The 25,204-nt window shown below is 39.7% G+C and overlaps 1 non-coding gene and 2 pseudogenes across 1 annotated transcript; 1 reads left to right on the top strand and 2 right to left on the bottom strand.

Moving 5' to 3' along the window:
* Positions 1-8,397: 8,397 nt before the first annotated feature.
* Positions 8,398-16,867, bottom strand: LOC124507289 (phosphatidylinositol-glycan biosynthesis class X protein-like; annotated as a pseudogene).
* LOC124507328 (U6 spliceosomal RNA) lies at positions 11,593-11,698 on the top strand. Its single transcript, XR_006960983.1, has one exon. It is a non-coding gene; the product is annotated as a U6 spliceosomal RNA (small nuclear RNA).
* Positions 16,868-24,185: 7,318 nt separating the features above from the next.
* Positions 24,186-24,811, bottom strand: LOC124505750 (receptor of activated protein C kinase 1-like; annotated as a pseudogene).
* Positions 24,812-25,204: the final 393 nt, after the last annotated feature.

Below are 25,204 nucleotides of genomic sequence, written 5' to 3'. Positions count from 1 at the left end.
CATTTTAAAGGTTCCTTGTGCTGCGGCAGAAGGCAGCATTGCTGGATACTAACAAATGGAAGGGGGGATATGTGAGGGACAGGGAACAAGTGGATTGCAAGTAAAAACATTCTTTGTCTTTAAATGTGCTCTGTTATAACTGTTCTGAAAACTCTTTGTACTAAAGATGTATGTTTCACACTGTTTGGGATAAATTAAAATGTTAAAAAGAAAGAAGAAAGAAAGAAAGAAAGAAAGAAAGAAAGAAAGGTCTTTTCATTCTTGACAAATGAAACTTTCCCACAGGGAGAAAAAAAGAAATTTGCTTTTGTTTTAGAAAATGCATAATGCTTAAGATATTTCATTATTAGTGCATTATCTTGACTTCCAAAAATGAGCTCTGTGGGCTGGTATTAAATCAGAAGTGGGTGGCTCAGTCGGTTGAACATCTGATTTGATTTCGGCTCACGTCATAATCTCATGGTTCATGAGATTGAGCCCCTTGTGCAGAGCCTGTGGGATTCTCTCTCCCTCCCTCTTTCTCTGCCCCTCCCCTCACTCATGTGCATTTGTGCTCTCTCTCTCTGTCTCAAAATAAATAAAATAAATATGCTTATTATTTATTAAATAAAAAATAAGTATGCTCATTGCTGGTACTGTAGGAAAAAAATGGTTTTAAGTACATTTATATTCCTTTATTTGTCTTAAATCCTAAACATCCTGTTGTCATGGAAATGCATTCCCTGAGCATCATTGATGAAGTGTGTTTGTATTACATGTACAGAGATTTTCAGTATTTTTCACATTTGCCAATCTCATATAGAAGAAAGCTGATTATCCAGGATTCACATATGATATGAATATATGATATATGAAGCATCTGGCACAATTAATCCACTAGCTTGAATTGAAATGGAGCTTAAAGGAGGCATTAATAGCTACAGAATGACTAGGAGGAGGAGGAGGAGGAGAAAAAAGAATAAAACCAGTGAGTGAGGGGGACTTAGGTAAGAAGTGCCACAGAGAAGATGGCATATTTCTTCTCTGTGCTTTTTTTTTTTTTTTTAATTTTGTTTTTTTTCAACGTTTATTTATTTTTGGGACAGAGAGAGACAGAGCATGAACGGGGGAGGGGCAGAGAGAGAGGGAGACACAGCATCGGAAACAGGCTCCAGGCTCCGAGCCATCAGCCCAGAGCCTGACGCGGGGCTCGAACTCACGGACCGCGAGATCGTGACCTGGCTGAAGTCGGACGCTTAACCGACTGCGCCACCCAGGCGCCCCTTCTCTGTGCTTTTCTAATGTCAATGAGGAAGTGTTACCAGTCAGGCTCCCTGGTTGAAAACAAAGGCATCTACCTGGCTAACTTGAGCACAAAAGAGTTTACTGAAAGAATGTCAAGCAGCTCACAGAATCATGGGAAAAGTTAAAGCTTTGGAAAGTAGGCACAAACCAAGAGAAATTGGGAGGCTGGAATTGGAGCTGGAGTCATGTCACAAGAGAAGCTTGGTGAAGGAGACCTTGCCAATGCCAGGGCTACTCAATGCCACCACTGTGCTTGCTTCTTCCTGACACTCACTCTAGACACAACCTTCTGGGTGGGATGGTCTGACAGGCTAAGCTGTGTTGTGTCTTAGCGGCCAGGGGCCAAAAGTATCCAATATTTTCAATTTCCACAATTGCAGGCAGAACCCCCACCTCCTACCAGCTTCTAACAGAAGGAGGCTTCAATGTTGGGAAGTCCCCACAAAAGTACAAAGTTCCCCCACAAAAAATGTTCCTTTGTGTTTTTGGTTTATATATCCTTTCTACCTCCAGAGAAGACTTAAGGAAGCTAACAGTGAAAGGTATCAAAGAGTATATGAAAATAAAGGAAAGGAATCTAGAAGCCCTGGAACAAGGCTAGAAAGGCCTTAGCAGATTGGGACAGAGGGATTCTAGAAGAATTAAGAAAAAAATGTATCCTATTATTTCTGTGACATTTTCCCTCACATTCTTCTTGCTCTGTTTTTCTCTCTCCTTCTCCCTATGAATTTTCTTTCATGCTCAGTAAGATGAAAAGGTATAAAAAGACACTTCCTGACTATAGGGCTTCTTAAACTTGTTCTTTTGTCTTTCTGGATCAGTTTTCTTGAGGTTTATATGTGAAGGACAATGAGTATACAATGTTGAAAATCCTGGGACAGTACTGGCCAAGATACTTTAGTATCTTGGATTTTAGCAAAATCCTCTAAATCTCTCCAAGAAATGAGAGTGGTTGAATTAAGTGCTGTGGTGAGATGAACCTTAGCCTAAGTCATCAAAAAAAACTATACTCCAGCCCAAGGTTTTGCCCCTTAGAAGTTAGGTGACCACAGGAAGTCCACCTAACCTCCATCTTGGTACTCAATGCGGCTGGAGTGACAAAAGACCATACATGAAAGTTGAGGTGCCTCCAGACAACTGTATTCATCGATAGCTTATTACATGAAAGCATAGTGAAGAAGACACAAAGGTTACTACCCTCAAGAAGCTTATATACTAGTAGGTTATTTAAGGTTTGGACAGAAACTCAAATGACATCAGTGAAAGACTGTGAAGCAGCTGTTTTTGTATCAGTATTGAGTGGTGAAGCCTGGCTCCGTGCAAGTCCTAACCAAGGCATTAAGTCTGTGAAAGAAAGCAAGAGTGAAAAAGTGAAAGAGTGAAAGAAAGAAAGAAAGAAAGAAAGAAAGACATATAAATAAATATTTAAAATACAGAATACTGAATGTAATAAAGGGTATACAAATTAATACAGAAAAGGAAAAGATTTGTTCAAACAGTGTGAGCTGTCAGAGTGTTGAAGAAAGTTTCCAAGAGAACATGATGCCTAAAGAGGGTTTGAAAGACAAAAAGGAGACTCTGAGGCAAATAACTGGAGGAAGGGCAGCTAAGGCAGTGAATACCCCACGCAAAGATTGTAGGATTGAAACTTTCAGTTCATGGTGGATCTATAAGATGTTTGGAGCAATGGAAACCCAGAGGGAAGCCAGAAAGAAAGGACACTAGAGAGAGAGTCTAGGGACAATCAGGGGAACACCTATAATCACCATCTACAGGCAAGTGGAGAACAATAGAAGGCGTCAAACAGGAAACTAGGGATCTGGAAGCAGTTGGGTGGATAGATTTGAGAAGCATAAAACTGCAAGCAAAGAGAGTTACCAGAAGAGATGGCCACATCACAGGTGACAGATGATGAGACCCTAAGTGAAGGGACTGTGGAGATAGACACTAGATCTAAGGACAGTCAGGGAAGGAAGACCGAGAAAACTTAGTGGTTTAATAGATCGGTGAGGTAACCTAGTGTTAAATGTTCTGCCCTTGAAAGATACCTGTAGGATCAGAGAAGTAGAAAGAAAACAAGGAGACCACAATGTCATGAAAGTCAACAGAAGAGACCATTTTACTTTATTTTTTAAATATAATTTGTTGTTAAATTGGCTAACATACAGTGTGTAAAGTGTGCTCTTGGTTTGGGGGGTAGATTCCTATGGTTCATCGCTTACATACAACACCTGGTGCTCATCCCAACAAGTGCCCTCCTCAATGTTCATCACCCATTTTCCCCTCTCCCCCACCCCCATCAACTCTGTTTGTTCACTGTATTTAAGAGTCTCTTATGGTTTGCCTCCCTCCCTCTCTGTTTGTAACTATTTTTCCCCTTCCCTTCCCCCATGGTTTTCTGTTAAGTTTCTCAAGATCTGCATATGAGTGAAAACATATGATATCTAGGAGGAGACCATTTTAAATGGAAATGAATGTCACCAGTGTGAAACATTATGGAAAAGTCAAGTAAGTTAGAGGCAGAAACATGTTTGTTTGACATTTGTAAGGCTTTTAGATGTTTTGGTAAAAGCAATGGAAGCAAATTTAGTGAATGGTAAGGGTTACCCTAAACAAGGAAATCTATCTCAGAAGAGGGTAGGTTATAGAGGCCATGAAGAAGAGGACCACTGGACCCACATGGTGATGCAGAAAGGGAGAGGTGGGAAGGCCTGACCTGATAACTCATGTTTTGCACCCAGACATACATTTCTCCTTCTTCTAGCTACAGCATATTGATTTTCCTTTAGAGAACTAATCTTCTAACCCCCAGAATCTACATGATTGGGGATATAACCATGATATGGACACAAGTCCCAGGACTAGTAGAGGATTCCATTTCCTTGGCCACAGCAATGGATTCAGTGATGAGCCCATAACCCAAACCAGATCACAAACACACATTCTTTTGTTTGTTTTTCACATTTTTGGTTTGGTATATGAGCTGGTTTTCTGTTTTTTTTTTTTTTTTTTTTTTAATTTTTTTTTTTCAACGTTTATTTATTTTTGGGACAGAGAGAGACAGAGCATGAACGGGGGAGGGGCAGAGAGAGAGGGAGACACAGAATGGGAAACAGGCTCCAGGCTCTGAGCCATCCGCCCAGAGCCCGACGCGGGGCTCGAACTCACGGACTGCGAGATCGTGACCTGGCTGAAGTCGGACGCTTAACCGACTGCGCCACCCAGGCGCCCCTGGTTTTCTGTTTTTTGTTGTTGGGAGGAGAATTTTGTGGAGCTTTGTTTTTATTTTGTTTTTTAGAGCTGCTGGGTCTTTTCCTCTGGAATAACTAAGCTTATAGGATCCATCCCTGGAGATGCTGGAGGCCACCAGCTGCAGAAGACCAGCCCTGGAACAAGGCCAACACAGAGGAGAACAGAACCAAAGGATTGAGAGGAGGGTAGAGGAGGAGAGAAGGGGGAAGGAAACTAGGTTCTAATGGCATCATTCAAGCACCTGAGGGCAGTCATACTCATATACTTTTCAATAAAATGAATAGATAGATCTTCTTTATTTATACTGCATCCATTTAAAGTGGTTTTCTATCTCTTTTATCACAAAAGCCTGGTCTGAAACAGCAGGGGTAGGGGTTGGGTGTTAGAAGCAAGCCAGTTTCAGTGCATCCTTGCCTGAAGCCAGCTTTGATCACAGATCTCTAAGTTTGTCCCCCACTCACTCAGTCAACCAGTAGTTTAGGGGTCTTATCCTCTAACTCCCCCAGGGGACTGAGTCAGAGGAACATATGAGGAAGCTTGTAGGATCTCAGCAGCTTGGGCCTGAGCCAGGGCCATACTGTAGCTGATGAATCAAGGTTTCTGGGAACCAGCTGTGAAAAACAGACATACAGTACAATTCCTAGAATTTTTAGAGCAAGGACCCCTGACTGCTGCTATTCTGCAGAAACTAAGGACCAGACCACCATTTTCTGCCAAAGTAAGCCAACATCTAAAATGCAATCACTGTGAGAAAGAGAATCCTAAACACCTGCCACTCTGCATTTCAAGGAGATATTAGGGCTTCTTTGTACAGAAGTGCAGCATTCAACCCCAGGGGCACCAAACACATTGTAGTTATGTGAACAGCACCCCCTGGAATTACACCCCATTCAACCTGAGCAGCCATATGTAATGATCCCGGCAGATACTCACAAACTAGCTCATTAACATTAGCCTCCTGGGACCCCACAGTACAAAAAGTCTACCTCTGTGTAAACTACAGAGTGGGGTGAGAAGAAAGAAGTTATTTGCAACAGCTCAGACAGTAAGAACCTTTAGCATTTCAGATCTTCAGAAACGAGATGCTGAATTGTTCATGTGAAACCACCTTGTCCCAGGCCTCTGACCTAAGTGTGGGGCAGGGTTCGCAACCAAGGTTAACAGAATAGTCCACCCTAGTCTGAGCCCCTGTACATTCTCTTTCCCAAGGGGATTAAGTTGATCAAACACTGAACAAAACCACTGATCCTCAAGAAACCATCTGGATTTTTAGCAATCATGTTATTGAGTCCATTTTTAGTAAAAAAAATCAGGTAATTTAAGTGTGGAGCAGAGTCAGAGTTTGAGGCCTTATGTAAACCCTCTGGATTCCACGGTGCCCCTTTCTCTTCCAGATAGGGAACACACTGAAAATAAGTACAGACAGCCTACTCATATGTAAGTTCAGAATAGAATTGCCCAAAATCTTTGCAAGGCCTGTTACTGAGCCCACCTTTCATGATATGAATAGTGTGTCCAATGAGACCCAAATCCAGATCTTTGCTCGCCATCAACTCCATGTGGGAAGTACAGAGAAATTGTCTCTAGCTTCCCAAAGCAGAGTAGGGTCTCAAAGACCAAGTAATTGACCATAAACCTCTCTTAGAGCAGCATTCTGATAAGAGTGCTATGTTTCTTGCCCAGAGGGACTGAAAATCCATTTTTCTTATTTCTTCTGTGAAACTGCAAAATATTAAGAAATCATTTTCTCCCTAACTGTAACCTCCATAGACAGTATATTTGTAGTCAGGGGTACAATTGGATTGGAGCCTTTTTATTTTTCTTTTTCCAGTGAGAACCTCTGCTCACAGCTAATGATCTCCTTACCCCACGTGCATTTTTCTCAGTAACAGAAACATTCACCTTAGATGATCCAGCCCTTAAAAGCCTGTGCTGTGTGTCTCCAAAGAGGCACTGTTCCAAAATAAGAACTGCATTCACACTTGGCAGAGGACTTTGTCTTCTCTCACACTTAGTATGATGGGCTCTCCCAGTCCAACATCAAATATTCTGCTAGTTTACATTTGTGCAAATCACACAGAAAGATTTTTTGATTCCCTTCAGTATTTCAAAGGTAGTGATTATGACTAGGAGATCATAGTGAGAACCTCCCATATATTAAGCCCCTAAAATGTGCTTTACAGACACTATCTCCAATCTTAGAATAACCTAGCAAGAGAGGTAGTAAGAGCCCCATACATAATTATTTGGTGTTGGATACACCAAATATTTGGTGTATCCAACACCAAATAATCCAACTGAGATATAAAGTCACATCTCCCTAGGTCTAAAGCCCGGGATCTTAGGCCATGGACCTACTCACTAGATCAGTTCAAGCACAGAAAAGACAGATATCCTTAGCTCGCAGAAAACTGGAATTTTATCAACGTGACATCACACAAAGCATGGTTGCTACAGTGACTGATTTGGAGACCCTGATTGTGCCAACAGAGTGCTGATCATTAGATTTATGATGATCATGCACTAAGGGATTAGGCCTCGTTGGCTTGGTCAATAAGCCAGTGACACTATTCACAGCAAGGACAGAGAGGGAAGTGATGGCCTGTAACAGATCAACAGCACAGTAGCAAAAAGCAGATGACAATCTTCATGATGGAATCCAGGGTCTGAAGGCAGCCAAGTATATAATATTCAGACATAAAACATTAAGTTGAAGAGTAAAGCATCTAAGTGGAACACTTATGAGACTAAATATTTCCTGTCTAGTAATGAGAAGCAAGATTTAGACAGCCACAAGTACCCACCAATGACAAAGCACCTTCCAGAAACTGCACTGATGATCCTATCAATGTCACCACACGTATGTAGAAGATAACAAATAGTAAGAAATCTTCCACACCTATAGTTCCAACAAGTTACCAGCAATTCACCAAAAATATCTGAATGGTTACGGTTCTCATAAAACTTTTAATGTAGTGCTCCAAGATAATTAGGTAGACAGAATATGGATTAATATTAATAGACAGAATTGTATTATGTTATACAACAGACAGTTTAGTTAAAAGTATATTCAAGTGTAAGTTGGAGAAAAACTAGACTAATCCTGGGATTCTCTGGATTTTAGTTTTAAAAAATTCATATAGATTTTGGAATACAAAACACCTGTGTCTGATTCTAAATCTGAGCTTCAAAATACTAATATTCCAGAAATACAGGTGTCCTAAAATAAAACTAAAACTAAATCTTATTTTTATAAAACCGCAGCCGATTTGACCATCACATAAAAGACAAGGTCATGCTGAAATAATAAATCTTCTATTTTTGAAAGAGAGAGAAATAAATTATATTACCATCAGACAAATACTTTTAAAAACCATAGGGAAAATGTAGTCTAATCAGTGAGATGCATAGCCCTGTAATGAGGTGAGGAGTTGGGTGGCCAGGGAATATGTGAACACTCTGCAGTCTTCAGTGTGTTTGTGCACAAGTGCAGTTGCTGAGAAGAGACAGAAGCAGCTCACCACAGGATTCTCAGAGGAGTATGTGACCCAAACAGGGATTAAGACAGAGTGCAGTGAAGTCTCAGAAAAACTGAAAACCTTGTCAATGATTGGAAGCTATCACCATCACTGATTGGAGCCTAAAATAAGAACTTGCTAAAATATAGGTACAAAATCTCTGAAACTCAAAACTCAGAAGAATAAAGGACCCTTCTGGAGTGATAAAAGAGCTGACTCTGTGGCCTTCAGTAGCATCCAGAGAGCCAATAGTCCATCAGGTCATTGTTCCTCTCTATCCGCCTACAAAGGACAAAGCCCAAAATGTGTAAGGGATTTGCTTTGTTTTTCCAACCACAGGGCCCTAGCAGTTCACAGCAGCTGGAGTCAGTCCAAGCAGCGTGCTGGAAGGGGATGGGCCTTGTATTTCATTTTTATAGACCAAATGGCTTCTCAATAATTTATCATCTGTGTGATGGAGAAAAGTACCAATAAAATGTGTTGTAAATCTCCACCTTCTTCCAGGATCAAGGAAATAACTTAAAGAAAGCTAAAAGAAAAATGACAACACAGTTTTCTGAGCTAAAAAATGCATGTTTTCTCAAATCAGATGCTGCCCCTATTTCTTTTTTTTCAACGTTTTTTTTTTTATTTATTTTTGGGACAGAGAGAGACAGAGCATGAACGGGGGAGGGGCAGAGAGAGAGGGAGACACAGAATCGGAAACAGGCTCCAGGCTCTGAGCCATCAGCCCAGAGCCCGACGCGGGGCTCGAACTCACGGACCGCGAGATCGTGACCTGGCTGAAGTCGGACGCTTAACCGACTGCGCCACCCAGGCGCCCCTGCCCCTATTTCTTGAACTAAATGTCTTTGAAGATGTTGAATTTGAAAAGTAGGGGGAAATGAGTCAGTTGGAGGGGGGTGTAGAAGAATTGTGCATATTTGGGTAGCCTTTTGAGTGAAATCTCCCTAAAATAGAGTCTGATAAGAGTCCCCTGTGAAACATTTTACCTGCTATTTTCTGTTAACATGCAGATCTGCATCTTTGTATTGTTTGAACCCCTCATCCCAGAAACGGTTCTTTATAGATGAAGGAAAATAAACCATGCACCTGAAGAGGAGGACGGGGTTGACATTAAAAAGGGCTATAAGGAATAAAATTCAAAATAATAATAAGGAACAGAATAAGAATGTTTAAAATTTTTTAATGTTTATTCATTTTGAGAGAGAGAGAGAGAGAGAGAGAGAGAGAGAGAGAGAGCGCATGAGTGGGGGGAGGGGCAGAGAGAGAGGGAGACACAGAATCTGAAGTAGGCTCCAAGCTCTGAGTGGTCAGCCCAGAGCCCAATGCCGGGCTTGAACCCACGAACTGCAAGATCATGACCTGAACTTCATGAAGTTGGAGGCTTAACTGACTGAGCCACCCATGCACCCCCAGAATAAGAATGTTTAAAAGAAATAAGACATATCACTGGATGGATTTCACCAGAATCCACCTGTGGGATTATTCCTATTTATACATTTGTGGCATTTTGCCCCTAAAAATATATTTGCACTGTAAGATTTTTTCCTTTTTCAGCAAAATTTTGTGGCACTGTGCTCTCTCTGATGCATCAGCAGCAGTTACCTTGAAAGGTTAGTGTAGCTCTCGCCTCTGAGCAGTTTCCACAGTCACTGCTCCCTATAAGTATAGGAACCCTTAAGAATGCCAGCCTGCACTGAACAACCAGACTGGAAACCAATTCCCTTTCCTATCTTGTCAATATCCTAGCCAAGCCCAGTGCACAGAGGTGGCTATTACATAGTCACAGAACAGCAACAGCAGCTAACATTTATATAAAGCTTACCGTGTCCCAGGCACTGTTCTAAGCACTCCTGAAAACTTTATGTAGCAGGTACTATTATTACCCCATGTTATGGATGAGGAAATTGAGACATGAGAGCTTTAGTAACTTAACTAAGGCCACACAGTTAGTAAGCAGTGTAACTATGATTTAACTCAAATAACAACCCAAATGGGGTACAGATCATTTTTCCTACTTTTTGGACAAGGACTATGAGCCTCAAAGAGGTCAAGTGACTAACCTAAATTCACACAATTAGTAAAAGCAGCAAAATCAGAATCAAACCCAGGCTCCTTCCTGATGCCTGTTTGCAAGCTTCTAACACAACTTCAGTCGCATTTAAATCCTGTACAAAACTTCTTACTTTGGTTGTTTTTGACTTAGAGGAAATCAAAGACCATTCTTTCAGACAGAAAATAAGGGATCTAGAAATAAAGCTCCCAGGAAATAAAAATGTTCTCTATATTTCTTGCTCTCCCCATATGTGAAAGATTAATAAAGAAGGGTAGTGTGCTTAATTGCTTCAAACTTTACTGGCAAGAGGAAACAAGTTTAAAGAGTTGTACACACTCAAAATATCAATAGCACAGAAAAGGAGATGAAAATGCGTATCAGTGTCCTGTCAAGAACAAAGGAATTTCAGCTTACTTCACTTAAATTCAGTTAAGGATGAGATACATTGGCTCTTTATTTCTAATAAATGAACTATTTACCTTGGCAAACATCAGAGTTGAACTTGCTTTCCGAAGCACAATGTCATTTGTAAAAAATGCACTCATCCCTGCATAATAAGGACACTTGCACTGACTTCAAGTGTTTATAATCTTAGAGAGAAAGCAAAATGGTTTTGGCAGAATGGTTTTTAGGCTTAGAGTTAGATAAACCAGGGCTTAGACAAAGAACTTGCTCTTGGCAGTTCTTTGTGAAGCAGCCAAATTTTGCTGTCAGCACCTCTGCAGCTTACCGACCTCCCCTGCCTCCAGGTGTGTTCTTAGGACTTACATACTGTTCCAGGGGTGTTCACCACCAGACCCACCCCACCACTGTTAACACTGCCTCCATGCAAAGTCTGATGTGGCTCTCTCTTTCTGGCACAACAAAGACCCATTTTTCTTCCTTAAGTAGAGAGAATGCAAGGGCATATTTTTGAGAGGGGAGAGGTGTGACTTGAAAGAATATAAGATATTGCTAAATGTCTCCCCAATACTCATTCACTCTTTCTATATTTTTGTAATATCATTCCCCTGCCCATGTAGAGATTGCATAGCACAACATCCCTTCCACCTAGCCTTGACCACAGGACTGACCTAAGTACTGGCCAATAGAATGTAAGCAGAGGTGACGCATGCAACTCTTTAAAACTCCCTGTCTTAAAAGTGAGTCCCCTGGTCTCTACTCCCTTTTCCCCCTTCCATGGGGGCGGATAAACCAGTTTCAAATATCTGGAGGAGGGTAAAACCCAAGGAATGGTGGAACAACAAAACAGAAGGAACCCAGGTCCCTGGATGTCCTCAAGGAACAAAACTTCCTATAAACCCAGGACCATCTGCCTACCATCATATTACTGTGAGAGAGAAGTAAACTTTAATTCTGACAGAGCCTCTGTTATTTTGACTCTGTATGGTGGTCAAACCAACATCCTAAGTAGTATGGGCAAGAAGAGAAAGGAAAAGACTTGTATCAGACAAAATAAACTTTAAAACAAAGACTAACGTACTCATTTTGGCAGCACATATACTAAAATTGGAATGACACAGAGAAGATTAGCACGGCCCCTGCACAAGGATGACATGCAAACTCATGGAACTTCCATATTTTTCCAGACTTCAAGCTGTATTACAAAGCTGTAATGATCATGACAGTATGGTACTAGAACAAAAACAGACACTCAGATCAATGGAACAGAATAGAGAACCCACAAATGGACCCACAAACGTATGGCCAACTCATCTTTGATAAAGCAGGAAAGAATACCCAATGGAATGAAGACAGTCTCTTCAGCAAGTGGTGCTGGAAAAACTGGACAGTGACATGCACAAAAATGAACCTGGACCACTTCCTTACACCATACACAAAAATAAACTCAAAATGGATGAAAGATCTAAATGTAAGACAGGAAGCCATCAAAATCCTCGAGGAGAAAGCAGGCAAAAACCTCTTTGATCTTGGCTGCAGCAACTTCTTACTCAACACGTCTCCAGAGACAAGGGAAACAAAAGCAAAAATGAGCTTTTGGGAACTCATTATAATAAAAAGCTTCTGCATAGCAAAGGAGACATTCAGCAAAACTAAAAGGCAACCGACAGAATGGGAGAAGATATTTACAAACGACATATCAGATAAAGGGTTACTATCTAAAATCTATAAAGAACTTATCAAACTCAACACCCAAAAAACAAATAATTCAGTGAAGAAATGGGCAAAAGGCATGAATAAACACTTCTCCAAAGAAGACATCCAGATGACCAACTGACACATGAAAAATGCTCAACATCACTCATCATCTGGGAAATACAAATCAAAACCACAATGCGATACTACCTCACACCTGTAACAATAACAATTCAGGCAGCAACAGACGTTGGAAAGGATGCAGAGAAAGGATCTCTTTTGCACTGCTTGTGGGAATGCAAACTGGTGCAGTCACTCTGGAAAACAGTATGGAGGTTCCTCAAAAAATTAAAAATAGAACTACCCCATGACCCAGCAATTGCACTACTAGGTGTTTATCCAAGGAATATACAGGTTTGCTGTTTCAAAGGGGCACATGCACCCCAATGTTTATAGCAGCACTATCAACAATAGCCAAAGTATGGAAAGAGCCCAAATGTCCATTGATGGGTGAATGGATAAAGAAGATGTAGTATATATATACAATGGAGTATTACTCAGCAATCAAAAAGAATGAAATCTTGCCATTTGCAACTACATGGATGGAACTGGAGGGTATTATGCTAAGTGAAATTAGTCAGAGAAAGACAAATATCATATGACTTCACTCATATGAGGACTTTAAGAGACAAAACAGATGAACATACGGGAAGGGAAGCAAAAATAATAAAAACAGGGAGGGGGACAAAACAGAAGAGACTCTTAAATATGGAGAACAAACAGAGTGTTTCCGGAGGGGTTGTGGGAGGGAGGATGGAATAAATGGGTAAGAGCATTAAGGAATCTACTCCTGAAATCATTGTTGTACTATATGCTAACTAACTTGGATGTAAATTTAAAAAATAAGTGAAATAAAAATACAAGAAAAACACACAGAGACTAAAACAAGAGATAAAGAGGGGAACTATGATAAAGGGGACAATCCAACAATAAGATATAACGATTGTAAATATTTATACATCCAACATACGAACAACTAAATACATAAAACAGTTAATGACAAACATACAGGAATTAATCAATAATAATACAATAATAGTAGAAGACTTTAACACCCTATGTACATCCATGAATGATCATCGAAACATAAAATAAACAAGGAAACAATGGCTTTGAATAACACACTACAAAAGATGAATTTAACAAATATATTCAGAACTTTCTATCCTAAAACAGAATACACATTCTTTCCATGTGCACATAGAACACTCCACAAGAGCTCACATATTAGGCCACAAAACAAGTCTCAACAAATTCAAAGGGATCAGAGTCATGCCATGCACTTTTTCTGACCACAATGCCACGATACTAGAATTAAATCACAAGAAAAAATATGGAAAGACCACAAATACATGGAGGTTAAATAACGTACAAAAAACACTGAATGGGTCGATCAAAAAACCAAAGAAAAAATCAAAAAGTACATGAAAACAAATGAGAATGAAAACACAACCTTTCAAAACCTCTGCAATACAGCAAAAGCAGTTCTAAGAGGCAAGTTTATAGCAATAAAGGCCTACCTAAAGAAGTAAGAAAAATCTCAAATACAACCTGACCTTACACCTAAAGGAGCTAGAAAAATACAACAAACAAAACTAAAATCAGCAGATGGAAGGAAATAATAAAGATTAGAGCAGAAATTAATGATATAGAAACAAACAAACAAAAAACAATAGAACAAATCAATGAAACCAGGAGCTGATCCCTTGAAAAAAAAAAATCAATAAGATTTATAAACCTCTAGCCAAATTTATCAAGAAAAAAGGAGAAAGACTCAAATTAATAAAATCACAAATGAGAGAGCAGAAATAACAAACACCACAGGAAAACAACCAATTATAAGAAAATATTACAAAAAACTATATGCCAACAAATTGGACAACTAGAAGTATTGGATAAATTTTTAGAAACATGTAACCTACCAAAACTGAAACAAGAAGAAATAGAAATTTTGAACAGACTGATTATCAGCAAGGAAATTGAAACAGTAATCAAAAAACTCCAAACAAAAGTTCAGGACCAGATGCCATCACAGGCAAATTTTACCAAACATTTAAGAAGAGTTAATACCTATTCTTCTCAAACTATTCCAAAAAATAGGAAAGGAAGGAAAACTTCCAAATTCATTCTATGAGACCAGCATTACCTTGATACCAAAACCAAATAAAGACACCACAAAAAGAGAAGACTACAGGCCAATATCTCTGATGAACATAGATGCAAAATTCTCAACGAAATACTAGCACACCGAATCTAATAATACATTTAAAAAATCATTCACCAAAATCAAGTGGAATTTATTCCTGGGTTGCAAAGATGGTTCAATATTCGCAATCAATGTGATATCACATTAATCAGAGAAATATTAAGAACCATATGATCATTTCTTTTTTTTGAGAATTTATTTATTCTATTTTATTTTATTTATTTTTTATTTTAGAGAGAAAACACATGTGGGGGAGATGGGCAGAAGGAGAGAGAAAGAGAATCTTCAGCAGGCTCCATGTTCAGTGCAAAGCCTTATGCAGGGCTCGATGACCCTAGGATCATAACCTGAGCTGAACTCAAGAGTCAGGCACTGAATTGACTGAGCCACCCAGGCACCCCAAATCATATGATCATTTCAATAGACATAGAAAAAGCATTTTACAAAGTACAACATCCTGGGATGGCTGGGACTCCCTCTCTGTCTGTCCCTCCCCTGCTGGTACTCTCTCTCAATAAAAATAAATAAACTTTAAAAAAAAAAAGGTACAACATCCTTTCATGATAAAAACCCTCAACAAAGTAGGTTTAGAGGGAACATTCCTCAACATAATAAAGGCCATATATGAAAACCCCACAAGCTAACATCATCTTCAATGGGGAAAACCTGAGAATCTTTCCCCTAAGGTCAGGAATAAACAAGGATGTTCACTCTCACCACTTTTATTCAACATAGTACTGGAAGTCCTAGCCACATTAATCAGACAACAAAAAGAAATAAAAAGCATCCAAATTGATAAGAAAGAAGTAAAACTTTCACTATTTACAGATGACATGATACTATGTATAGAAAACCTGACAGACTCCACCAGAACACTACTAGAACTGATAAAAGAATTCAGTAAAATTGCAGGATACAAAATCAACATACAGAACCTGTTGCATTTCTATACACCAGTAATGAAGGAGTAGAAAGAGAAATTTAAAAAAAAATCTCATTTACAACTGCACCCAAAATAGTAAGATATCTAGGAATAAACCTCACTAAAAAGGTAAAAGATCTGTACTCTGAAAACTATAAAACACTGATGAAAGAAGTTGAAGAGCACACAAAGAAATGGAAAGATATTTCATGCTCAAGGATTGGAAGAACAAATATCAATAAAATGTCTATACTACCCAAAGAAATCTACACATTTTATTTTTTCTTTCAAATTATCTATTCTTGTTTGTGAGGATTCTCTCCATTTTTAGCTGAAATTAAATTGTTTCTACTCACAAAATGAGAATAATTTGTCTGTAATCCATAAAACAATTCCTTTTCCTAACCGAAATGAAGATAAGTAAATAGGTCTTATTTTAGTTTATGGAAAGCATTTAACTCCATATAGCTTACAGGGGAAATGGGCATATTTGAAAACAGCCACAAGGACCAAAGTAGAACATGGGATGGTAATGAGCAGAGTCACAGAACCTACTGAAGAGGTGTGTAGGGCCGGTCTCACTGGAACCTGTAAAGCCACATTCTTATATACTGATCTAGATTTCAGATTGCTCCTTTGGCAGATGTCCTTTTTCTTCAAGGCACAAGGAACTGCCACTTCGGACTGAGCCCAGCATTTCAAAATTGGAAATTCTTGGTGACAATACATCAATAAATCCGGGTTATTGACTGCAATAAAGGTTTTTCCATCTTTACTACATGACCGATGATAGCAATAGTGCACAGGTGAAAAAGCTTGGCAACAATACACTGTGAGTCTTGTCTGGCATATATTAGAACTTTAGATTTTTTGGACTACTAATTGGGAGCTCCTATATTAAAATTTTCTGAAACCATCATTGCCTCTGTTATGTTTCTCTGTCATAATGAAGCTAACTCATATGGATCCACAAAAAGTCCAGGATGTACTGTTTAATTAAGAGTTGGCAGGTCCATCAGTCCTCAACAATTTCTCCAAATTTCACTGTTATTAAAAGGTCTCTATGGGACCCATCTTTCAAAACTTATTCAAAATAATTTCAGAGCAAGAGTCCTTATGCCAGGGTCAGTGGGAGATAGCAGTGTAGGCTGTGGCTGGTATGCCGGTGAGCCCAGCCACCTCCCAGAGGAACAGCCAGGCCACTGCCCGGACGCCCATAGCCCTGTCAGCCAGGACACTAGAGAATGTGCTTCCTAGAGGAGCACACAAAGAAACACAGGTGGAGGAGCGAGCGCACGCAGCATGGTGCTCCTAGAGCATGCTACTGGCGAGTTAGTGACCCTGATGGAAGGCTTGCTGATGCACGCCTGAGGTCCTCCTAGTCCCTTGGTCCCTCCAGCTCTGGCCAACAGGAAAGTTCTGGCAGGTGGAGGCAGCAGCCTCAGCCACCTTGTTTGCTCCCCCACCATCCCTTGCAATCTACACATTTTTCAAATGTTTATTTATTTTTGAAAGAGAGAGAGACAGAGCATGAGCAGGGGAGGAACACAGAGAAAGGGAGACACAGAATCAGAAGCAGGCTGCAGGCTCTGAGCTGACAGCACAGGGCCCCACATGGGGCTCAATCTCACCAGCCACGAGATTATGACCTTAGCCTAAGTCAGTGGCTTAACAACTGAGCCACCCAGGCACCCCACAATCTACACATTTAATGCAATCCCTATCAAAATACCAACAGCATTTTTCATAGAACTAAAACAAACAATCCTACGATTTGCATGGAATCACAAAAGACTTCCAAAATAACCAAAGCGATCTTGAAAAAGAAAAAGCAAAGCTGGAGGCATCACAATTCTGGATTTCAATTTATATTACAAAGCTGTAGTAATCAAAACAGTATGATACTGGCACAAAAATAGACACACAGATCAATGGAACAGAAGAGATGATCCAGAAATAAACCCACCACTATATGGTCAATTAATCTTCAACAAAGCAAGAAAGAATGTCCAATGGGAAAAGGACAGTCTCTTCAAGAAATGATGCCGGGAAAACCAGAGAGCTACATGCAGAAGAATGAAATTGGACCACTTTCTTACACCAAACACAAAAATAAATTCAAAATGGATGAACTAAATGTGAGACCTGAAACCATAAAAATCCTAGAAGAGAGCACAGGCAGTAATTTCTCTGACATCAGCCATAGCAACTTGTTCAGATTGGTCCCCTGAGGCAAAGGAAACAAAAGCAAAAATAACTATTAGAACTACATCAAAATAAAAAGCTTCTGCGCAGCAAAGGAAACAATCAACAAAACTAAAAGGCAACCTATGGAATGGGAGAAGATATTTGCAAATGACATATCGGATAAAGGGTTAGTATCAAAACACATGAAGAACTTATATGACTGAACACCCCCCAAAATAATAATAATCCTATTAAAAATGAACAGAAGACTTGGACGGACATTCCTCCAAAGAAGACGCACAGATAGCCAACAGATGCATGAAAAGATGCTCAACGTCACTCATCATCTGCGAAATGCAAAACAAAACCACAATGAGATATCACATCACACCTGTCAGAATGGCTAACATCAAGAACGTAAGAAACAAGTGTTGACAAGGATATGGACTAATAGGAACCCTCATGCACTGTTGGTGGGAAAGCAAACTGTTGCAGCCACTGTGGAAGACATTACAGAGGTTCCTCAAAATATTAAAAATAGAACCACCATATGATCCAGTAATTCCACTACTGGGTATTTACCCAAAGAATATGAAAACATTAATCAAAAATATATACATACCTCAATGTTTATTGCAGCATTATTTACAATAGCCAAATTATGGAAGGAGGCCAAGTATTCACTGATGGATGAATGGATAAAGAAGATGTGGTATGGGGCGCCTGGCTGGCTTAGTTGGTAGAGTGTGCAACTCTTGATCTCAGATAGTGGTAAGCAAGATAAGTCAGTCAAAGAAAGACAAATACCACATGACTTTACTCTTATGTAGAATTTAAGAAACAAAACAAATGAGCAAAGGGGGAAAAAAAGAGAGAAAAAGGCAAACCAAGAAACAGACTCTTAGCTATAGAGAACAAACTAATGATTACCAGAGGAGAGCTGGGTAGGGGGATGTGTGAAATAGATGATGGGGACTGAGAGACATTTATCTTGGGGTGCTTGGGTGGCTCAGTTGGTTAAGTGCCTGACTCTTGGTTTTGGCTCATGTCATGATCTCATAGTTCTTAAGTTGAAACCCTGCATCAGGCCCTGCACTAGTGGTGCTTTGGATCCTCATGTGCTCTCTCTCTCTGCCCCTCCCCTGCTCATTTTCTCTCTCACTCTCACTCTCTCTCTCTCTCTCTCTCTCTCTCTCAAAACAAATTAAAAAAAAAAACATTAAGAAAAGAGTCACTGGGGTACTTGAGTGGCTTAGTAGGACTCTTGATCTCAACTGAGGTCATGATCTCACAGTGAGTTTAAGCCCTGCATCGGGCTCTGTGCTGGCAGCACGGAGCCTACCTAGGAGAGCCTGTCTTGGTAAGTACTGAGTAACCTATGGAATTGTTAAATCACTATAGTGTACACATGAAACTAATATAACACTCTATGTTAAGTATACTGGAATCAAAATTGAAAAAAAAAAACAATAATGAGATACAACCTCACACCAATTACTACATTTTGGATAACAATGCCAGAAAATCCCAGAAAATAACAAGTGTTGGAGAGCATGTGGAGGAATTGAAATCATTCTGCATTCTTTTATTTTTAATTATTTTTAATGTTTATTTATTTTTGAGAGAGACAGAGACAGAGCGTGAGCGGAAGAGGGGCAGAGAGAATCCAAAGCAGGCTCCAGGATCTAAGCTGTCAGCACAGAGCCCAACATGGGGCTTGAACCCACGAGCTGCAAGATCATGACCTGAGCCGAGTCAGATGCTTAACCGACTAAGCCACCCAAGAGCCCATGAAAGCATTCTGTATTCTTGATGGGAATATACAGATGCTGTGGAAAAGAGAATAAAGGTGCCTCAAAAAATTAACAATAGAATTGCCATATAACCCAGCAATTCTACTTCTAGATATACACCAAAAGAATTGAAAACAGGGCCTCAAAAATATATTGGCACACTCATGTTCAGAGCAGCGTTATCCACAATAGCTAAAATGTGGGAGCACCTAGGTGGCTCAGTCAGTTAAGCATCTGACTTTGGCTCAGGTCATGAGCTCTTGGTTCGTGGGTTCAAGCCCCACATTGGGCTCTGTGCTGACAGCTCAGAGCCTGGAGCCTGCTTTGGATTCTGTGTCTCCCTCTCTCCCTGCCTCTCCCCCATTCACTCTCTGTCTCTCTCTGTCTCTGTCTCTCAAAAATAAGTAAACATTAAAAAAAAATAGCTAAAATGTGGAAGCAACTCAAGTGTCCATTGAAGAATGAATAGATAAGTAAAATGTGATAATTCATACAATGGAATATTATTCAGCCTTAAAAACAATGAATTTTCTGAACTATGCTGCAATATGGGTAAACCTGGAGGACATTATGCCAAGTAAAATAAATCAACCACAGAAAGACAAATACTGATTGATTCCACTTGTATGAGGGGCTTAGATTAGTCAAAATCATGGAGACAGAATTAAGAATGGTAGCTGTCAGTGAAAAGAGGAGTTATTGTTTAATAAGGATAGAGTTTCAGTTTTACAAGATGAAAGTCATAGAGATACGGATGGTGGTGACGGTTACACATTATGAGTGTATCTAATGCCACTGAATTGTACAATTAAAATGGGTAGGATGGTAAATTTTGTCATGTGTATTTTACCACAATAAAAACAGTTGAAAAAAAAATCTTTATGATCCATCCTTTGTCTTTGCTATTACTTAAGTCTGGCCAGAGGTCAGGACCAGACTAGCCACACGCTGAATCCAGGCCAGAGTCATGGTTTTTGCCTTAAATTAGATGCCAATATAAAAACTGGGAGGCTCCAGATATCATTTTCCACTTAGGAGAAATGACAATTCCAAGTCTGGGCAGGAAACTTTAAAAGGTGAGCTGGGACATCTTGTCATGCAAGAGAGTAAAGAAGTTATCAAACACCTCTTTGGGTTGTGCCAAATGACTCCGGAGCCAACCTGCAGAGGCACAGATATATAAAATGCGAGATGATTTTGTCATCAACAAGAACTGCAATACATTAAAAACCATCATATATATTTAAATCTGTGAGTTCATAATCATAATAAAAACAATTAATTGATAACCAGGGAAGATCCTTGGGAGCTAAATCATTATTTTGAAAAGGAAAAAGTCAGGTGTTCTTTGTGCCCTCCCTAAACAAAGCACACTGTTAAGTAACCAAATAATGGATAAGGGAAAGTTTCTCTTCACAGAAGTATTTTAGCTAGTAGGTAAAAATGTTTATATGCACACACACACACACACACACACCCCGACACTACATACATATATATAATTAGTATGATAGAAAATCACTATTCTGCAGCCTCAGAACTAGTTGAGGGACTCCTGGGTGGCTCAGTCTGCTAAGTGTCTGACTTTTGGTTTTGGCTTAGGTCCCACAGTTTCATGAGTTTGAGCCCTGAGTTCGAGCTCTGTGCCGGCAACAGGGAGCCTTCTTGGGATTCCTTCTCTCTCCCTCTCTCTCTGCCCCTCCCCACTCAGGCTATCTCTGTCTCTCTCTCAAAATAAATAAATAAACTTAAAAAAGCATAACTAGTTGAACCAGATATTCAGTATGAATGCTTGCTAATACCATAGAAAAGAGAGCCCCTAATAGTACAGGTCTCCTGCATATGAAAGAACACAATACCACTTATTTAGTCGGTTTGACCAAAAAAGTTGAGCTGAAATTTGATCAAGCTTCTATATATGACTACCAATGGACAGAAAATACAGAGGAAAGGTGAAAATATTAAGTGATACTTTAAGGATGCAATCAGAAAAATCCAGACTCCAGGAAATTTTACAGAAGAAACACCCCAGTTTCTCTAACACAAGCAAAAAAATGCAAAATAGCCAGGAAGGATTATCTCCCAATATTCCACAGCACTGGGATTTAAAGTACAGTCTTTAAGCATCAGAGTGTCTTATAGACAAGTGCTGCCTGTGCCATTTATCAGTCATTTGCATGGAAAAAATAATGTAACCTCTTGAAGCTTAGGCTTCTTCACCTATAAAATGGTAATACTAATGGCAACTATCTCATAGAGTTGTAAGGATTAAGATAATGGACACTAAACACTTAGCTCATTGCCTAACTTATAGTACATAAAGAGTTATTTTTATAATCTTCATCATTGAAGAATTATGCTGAATGACTAAATGAATAACTAGAATTAATCTGCTAAAAATATTAAATATGAACTATTCTTAGCTGATAATGTTGGCCATCTCATTTACTCAATATTTATTGGGCACTGGAGCTGGTGCAGAAGGTACAAAAATGAGTAAGACGTGACCTATACATTGGACTTTTGCCTTTCCAAACAGAAGTCCTACATGTCTTAACCCCAAGGAATACTAACTAGCAAGGATGTCAAGGCCCTTCTAACAATCTGCTGGGAAGAACTTTTAGAGTGGAAAGCCATCATCCATTCTTCTTTCATACAGAAACTGGCTACGGGGTGGATGATGCTCACTGTCATGATAGTGTCTTCTACATTATTGAATCACTTTGGAATCATTAAAACAGACTTTGGCTACCTTTGTCTGACTCTCTTCTGCTGTTCCTCTTTTCCAATCACAAGGTTTCCTTCTGCTCCATATACCTCCCGAAGATCAAAAGATGGATGTATTCATCAGTATGACTTGGACAGGAAAGAAAATAAGCAAACAAGCTTGCCAGAATGTTAAGAGAACAAGTACTCCCTCATTAGAGAAGAGACAACTGACCTACTTAAAAGCTGAGATTTGAATGACTAATGCAGTACAGACAGTTCCCACCTTGTAAACACTCAACTTACAAATGACCTGCCCCAGCCCCATCCTAGGAAGCTGCTGTCACCATGTGAACCACCAAGTGCAGGAAGGGGGGAGGGGTGGTGGGGAATGAAGACTTTATAGAATCAGGGAGTTTAAAATAAAAGAAAAATATTGAGACAAGGATAGCATGTTTTCCCAAGTATATCTCAAGTTACTCACTTAACTCTCTTTTACTCCCTAAAATACCATAGAAAGCCACGGGTTAGCAAACAAGGTTTTTAAAAAAGATGGCAGTTTTTGCAATGCTCTATTATTTTGGGGCTAATTTTTCACTAATGATAGGAGAGATTCTTAATGTCAGTATTTTTAATAAGATACAAAGACTGCCCTTACTTCACCAACCACAGCACCCCAGGCACAGCATCCTGAACAATGAACATTCACTTGTAAGTACAATTCACAGCCACCATGTGTAGGAAACTAAACCACCATTTGTGCATGTAATACAATAGGAAAGGAGCCTCCTGGAGTTCTTATTTTGGGGGAGGTGTCTCTAAGATGAATGACATAAACCTGAGACAGTCCTCAGCAAAGCTACCCCCTGGCAGAAGGCCAAATGAAGTAAGAGAAAGAGGCCAACAGACAAAGAGAAGCTGATCTAAAAAAGCGTATAAGGAAACAGACACAGAGAAAGAGAAAGAAAAATCCTGCTGACGTCATTTGAACTACAAATTATGTACTTCCTAGTTACATAAGCCAATATAGTCTGACATGCTTAATATACTCTGAATTGTGTTTCTTGTCCCATATAAACAAAAGCCCTAAAATAGTTTCATTCGCAGACCTGCTGGTCTCCTCCCTGACCACTGCAGGCATCCACCTGGTTTCCCAGATATTGACCTCTCTGCCTCTGGGCCTTGTCTCCCAAGGGGAGCTAGAGTAGTAATATTGGCCTGTGTTCCCCAGATCAGCTTCTCTCCCTGGATCTGGCCTATGAAGGGGGAATACTATACCTCTAGATGCAGCACCCCTTCCTTAATTATGTGATCTACGCCCTCCTTTTCCTCCTGTGATGTTGGATACACCTTGAAGAGTACTAAATATAATTCCAAATATTTCTCAACAGCTTTTGAAAACAGTGGAAATATCACTGGAGGGTCACAAAAGCTGAGTTGCAAATATTTACATTGGTAGAATAAGTGAAGTTTAACAGTGGAATTCTATGTGTAATCAATGGGCATTTGTTTATTTCATTTCAGGTTTTAGTTAAGGTTTTTGCCAATGTTATTTCAATGTAGTTTGTGTAGTCATTTCCTAGAAATTATATGACCTTCTAGGATCTTTTTAGATTTTTTTTACATTTTGTTACAAGGGGAAAAATAAAATAAAAAAATAAAATAAAATAAAAATAAAAGGCCACATTTAATTCTACTTTCCTAAAATAAGTATTTCCTTCCAGTTTGCATCTAATGTATTTTTTTAAAGTCAGAAAACCAATTTTTTCTTTCTAAAGCTCCGCCATATATTTCTAGTGGGTGCCAATGGTCACTTACCACATGCACACCAGGTTGTCCATGTGGCAGGCAAACAAAGTCTGTCCATCAACAGACCAGGCCGGAGAGGTACACTGGGATGGCCCAGTCTTGCTGCTAGTATTGATAACTTCCTGCTTCAGTTCATCTACAATTACCTTGCCTTCTAAGTCCCAGATCTTGATTCTGGGGCCTGTGGCAACATAGAGCCAATATTAGTTAGGACTGAAGCACAGGGCATTGATGATGTCCCCACCATCTAGAGTATAGAGGTCCTACAGCATGGACTTGGCCATCCTTGCTTCTAAGAAGCACAGAGGGATCCATCTGGAGAGACAATCACAGTGTTCAGGTAGCCCATGTGGCCAGTGTGATTGGTCTTCAGCTTGCGGTTTGCTTGGTTCCATACCTTGACCAGATTGTCCCAGCCACAGAAGACAATGATGGGATTGCTTCTATTGGATGTAAAGCAGACGCAAGACACCCACTCCAAATGGCTCTCATCCTGGACAGTGTATTTGCATACACCCAGAGTATTCCACTGCTTGATGGTTTTATCTCAGAAGCCAGAGACTTCTGGGTTGCCAGAAGAGAAGGCCCCACTCAGCACATCCTTGTGTGGCCTACAAATCTGTGTGTGGTGGTACACACTGTGAGGTCCCAAAGCCAAAGTGTTCTATGCCAGGAGCCTGAGAGGGCAAACTGCCCATCTGAGGGTATGACCACATTACTAACAAAATGGGAATGACCCTAAAGAACATGCTGTGGGATGCCCTAGTTAGTTTCATCCCTGGTCAGCTTCCACATGATAATGGTCTTATCTCAAGAGGCAGATAGTATCATGTCCGGGAACTGGGAAGTGGTGGCAATCTGGGTCATCCAGCCATTGTGGCCCTTGAGGATGCCACGAAATGTCATCTGCTCAGTCATGGAGGCAGCAAGTGCAGGTGTCTCCACAATGATGAAGATGAAGTGGGATGGCTCAGCATGGGGCCCTGATGAGGAAGAGAGAACTGCATCTAATGTATTTGTGTTATCCACATGTGAAATCCCAGTAATACAATTGTCTTTTTGCTTTTTTACTTATATTGAAAAATAAAAGCTTTTCTCCACATATGATCTTCATAAATATAATTTAATAGATGTATATGTAATATAAGTATAAAAATATAATTTAATAATTCTATTCCTTCTAATAGATGTATAATTTACATGATATTCATAATTTATATTATCTAATTGTTCGGCATTTTAATTTTTTCCCAATGGGAAGTGGAATTATTGGGTCAAAAATCTATGAAAAGCTCTTCCTTCATATTATGC

Source organism: Lynx rufus, unplaced genomic scaffold (assembly GCF_022079265.1).
Source record: "Lynx rufus isolate CCGP_SWC_20201006 ecotype Redwood Valley unplaced genomic scaffold, mLynRuf1.p SCAF_11, whole genome shotgun sequence".
NCBI classification, from domain to species: Eukaryota; Metazoa; Chordata; class Mammalia; order Carnivora; family Felidae; genus Lynx; species Lynx rufus.
Note: the sequence above shows the minus strand (reverse complement) of the source record. Positions and strands in the feature narration are given on the sequence as shown.